Source organism: Cornus florida, unplaced genomic scaffold (assembly GCF_030987335.1).
Source record: "Cornus florida cultivar Cherokee Brave unplaced genomic scaffold, ASM3098733v1 CherokeeBrave_3.0.0_Hap2_Chr05, whole genome shotgun sequence".
NCBI classification, from domain to species: domain Eukaryota; kingdom Viridiplantae; phylum Streptophyta; class Magnoliopsida; order Cornales; family Cornaceae; genus Cornus; species Cornus florida.
The window spans coordinates 6,386,985-6,391,346 of NW_026775575.1; positions in this window are offsets into that span (position 1 = coordinate 6,386,985).

Sequence of the window (4,362 nt, forward strand, 5' to 3'; positions counted from 1 at the left end):
TCTTTGGTTCATTGGTTGCTTGATTGGCGGATGGATTTAGAATATTTTCCTACCCTTTTTTTCCTGGTACAATCTTGTCAGCGTGGTTTTGAGAGGTGTGACATTCTCTGTAGTTCGTAACCTCTTCTCAGGTGCTCTTCCTTCGATACTCGGTGGCTCTCGTTGTGCTCTTGAGGTGCTCGGTCGTTCTCTCGGTCAGCTTTCCATCGTAACCAGCGTCGCCCTCTGTTGCCTTGTCATCTCATTCTCTTCGAGTCTGATGTAATTCTGTGCCCTTATATTCAACTCCGACATGCCCGTTTGAGTTTTCTTCACTAGTGAGGAGTGGAAACGTGTGCTCTGTATCTTAGCTATTTTGAATGCCTCCATGGCTGTAGCCTGGTTGCAGTCTGGAATACCTGAAGACTCCATCTTAAACCGAGTGAGGAAGGTCTGGAGGCCTCCCCTTTTATCTGTCGAATTGTGAAAAGACTGGAGATAGTTTTCTTTTACTTCTTGTTTCTGTAGTACTGGGCTAGGAATGCCATACACAACGTCTCAAAGTTTGAGATTGATTTGTGTGGTCGATTCTTGAACCATTCCAATGCTACCCCTATTAGGCTGGATGGGAAGATTTTGCATATAAAGAGATTGTTTCACACTTCTAGAGTCATTTTCCTAGTTGTAGTGAATTAAATGCTGGAGGGGATCCCCTGTCCCATTGAACTTAATGAACTTCAGCATAGTGAACTTTCTAGGTCTCTTGACCTGTTCTATTTCATATGTGAAGGGAGTCTTAACTATAGAGTGGTAAACTCCCATGCTATGTCCTCAGGCATTTGGGTTTTCAGCCCTTTGATCCACTCGTCTACTTTCCTTTAGAATTTCTGTGGAACATTATTTCCTGGCAATTGGTGATCTCCACCTTGGACCCAAGTACTATTTTTTTCTGACTCAGCATGATCTTCCAAGGCTGGATTCCGTGTGGCTCGTGGTCCTCCTAATGTGGAGTCTACCATGATACAGGATTAACTTGTTATTTCATCCCCGTCGTTCCAATCCAGAGCGTCATGTTGCATATTGAGTTATTACAGAGGAGCCCTCAACTGCTAAGGAGGGTTGTTGAGTCCCTGGACATGAGGTGCTGGAAGCGGATCCATCGGTTCGTTCTGATGTTCTGGTTGAGGACCGAGTGATGGATTGACCTGCTGAACGGTAGCCCGGAGCGCAGAGCATTAATTTTGCTACGTTACCCTCGTTAGCTTGCTTTAACGCATTGATCTGCTCGGTGCTAGCCCCATTGGCTTGTCGCAAGATGTCAAATTGTGTTTGCATCTCCTCGCACATTTTTTAAATGATTTCCAGTTGTTGTAACTGTGCGGCATCTGATCCTATTGTCATTCAGAGCGATGTCGCGTGAAAGTGACAGTGAAAAGTTTTCGTAAAGCTTCCCATAGACGGCGCTAAAGTGTAGGTGCAGAATTTTAGAAAATTATAATAAAGAAAGTATGACTAAATAAAAACAAGTTTGACAGAAGAAAATTAGATAATTGAAATCGATGCCTTTTCTCCTCTCATTAGTCTTTTATTTTATGTTTATATAGAGCTTTCCTTGGGACTGTTATTGACGGTTTTGGATGTGGGCATTCATGGTCCCTTAATTCCTGCGATTTCCTTCATGATAGACGTTATGGGTCATTTGAATCCATCTGTCATGGCCACGTTGCGTCTTCTGTTTGGGCCGACTTAAATGTTTTGGTGCCTTTCTTGGTGGGCTTTTGGCTATATTGGGCTTATGGGCTAGTCATTCTCATGCTGGGCCTTCATTGTTTTGTGGACACGCAGCGTGCTGTGAATGGTGGGAGAATTTCCCTCTACATTCATCAACTCCATTTGTTGATTGGGTGCAGCTTCTCTAGTTGACATCCCATAATGGAGTCGCATACAAGATCAGTAATCACTTGTAGGGTATATTTCTATCCGTTTCCCACAGACAGCGCCAAAGTATAGGTACAAAAATTCATCAGTTGTATAAAGTTGAAGAATAAGAGCAACACACTCAAAGAAAATAACAATAATGCAAACAAGAGATTGAGATTTCAATGTATATCCTTTATTGATGGTCTATGCCTCTATTTACACAAGTTTTGGTGGAAGAATTAAGGTTGGACTTGTATTATTTGCCTCCCACGCAACTTCCATATGTGATAGTTTCCTTATACAATTCTTCCATGTAAGACTCCTTCTATAATTTGTAATTTGCATGATTAATGAACTCAAACAGATGATCCTTCTAGATGGCGAGATTTGGGCCGGGCTGATGATGGGCCATCTTTCCAATTGAGCCAAAAAACCAAACCCTTCTATATCTTTGGGCCTTCTTCGTTGGGTTTTCAGAGTTGGGCGGCCCAGAGAAAGTATTGTGAAAAGTTGGGTGGTGACGTGGTCAGTTGTAATTGGACCCCCCCCCCCCCCCCCCACCACACACACACACACACACACACACACACACACACTGATGAAATGCTTCCTACATGAAGAAATTACATAGATTGTCAGGATTTGAACACAATATGATCCCACATATTGAAGCCCAACCTAGCAATTACTCGATTCACATGATCGACCAGTGGTTCAAAAACTATAGTATTGATCTCATCTATTATTAAACCGATAGTAATTTTTTTCTTTCGAAGTCCAGCGTGTGACTGACCTTAGCAATACCTAAAGATAATATTCCATATACTTGAACGAGAATGAGGATTTTTCCTTTTGAAATTCGGTATGTTTTTAACTTGAACTTGAATATTCCAAAGATTTTTTTTTTTTTTTTTTTCTTTTTTTCACTTCTATGTGGTCTATGTTGTATCTTCCACTTTTAACTTCCTGTTTTTTTTTTTTTTTATTATTATTATGTTGTCTCTTCTTTTGATCCTCTGCTCTTCAGAATAAGCAAATTATACCCAGATTTCAAATCTTAAGGGTCTTTTGATTAAGCTTAAAAAAAAAGGTCTTTTGATGAATAAAAAAAAAAAGTGTCCAAAGTACGAATTAATTGAAAACCAGGACCACTTGTTAAATCCTCAAAATTCAAGTACACATCTCATTTATCATTACATGCACAACTTTAACCGACCAAATGATGCTCTACCAAGTACAAGAGTTCCCTACTTCTGTCTAGTTGCACTTAAACACCTACCCTTCTTCTTCATACCAACAAGTAGACAAGATTGACATCTTTAGTATTTCCAAAATTTTCCACAATGACCAGAAATGCAATTACTTGTTTTGAAACAGTTGCAACTGGTGACAATTCACCCTATCATAAGCATCTTGAATATCTAACAACATCAACAGTGGCACACCAAATGAAGGGAGTAATTGTAAGTTGACCTGTTTTAGAAACTCAAAACACTTCACATAATATCCCAATATTAATTATAAAAGACGCGCTCCTTTGAGCTATTTCAATGATGTATTTATAAGAGAATCAAGCAAGTGAAGAGCCATCTGGTGGGATGTTCAACTGATATAAGGCAAGAAACAAGATGCTGTCCAGCCCTGGCTCAACTATGGCAATATGAGAATCCAAGACCGAGGCAAAAGCGAAAACAAAGATTTTTGGTTCCTTGACTGAAATCTCCCAAAAATGATACAAATACTAATGCAAACAAATTTAAGATGGAAAAGAGAGTTTGAATCAAGGTCAATGGTATACAATAATGTGTACAATAATAGCACGACAGACCATATTTGAACCAGAAGAGAGGAAATATTGTAAAGTTCATGGATAGCATAACATGATCCTCACCTGCAAAGCCAAAACAAAAGGTGCGTGTAACAGATTTCTATTCATCAAGTGTCCAAACATTTGAATTGCAATTTTAGAAGAGAGCGAAAATTTGCTAAATGAAGACAGGTTTAAATTGAGAATAATAAATGAGCAAGAGAATTTAGACAATACTCGAAGACATGGTAGAATTGGTGTAATTAAAGTTGTAAAATCCCAGACAGAACAAATTAGTTATTACGTACCCATGGCTTGGCCAGTTCCTATTTGGAAGGCTGAAATTTCTTAACTCTCGCAAAGTCTACTCCTGCAAAAATAGTTTAGCTTATGGGGTCCTGAAGCAGTTCAGGCCAACAGCTCGGTCCTTCAATCAACTCAACTCAATTCAAAAAAAATTCTTATTTCAACAAAACTTAATACAACAAGTCTTGTTCCAACAATGCAACATCACGATTACATGAATCTTGTTTTGCTCTGTTCTACTCTATGACCAAAGCGTCACAATATCTTTCTAATTCAATCCGTTTTAATTTTTGATCTTTCCCTTTCTCCAAGTATTAGCAATAATCTTAATGTAGACCATCACACCATCC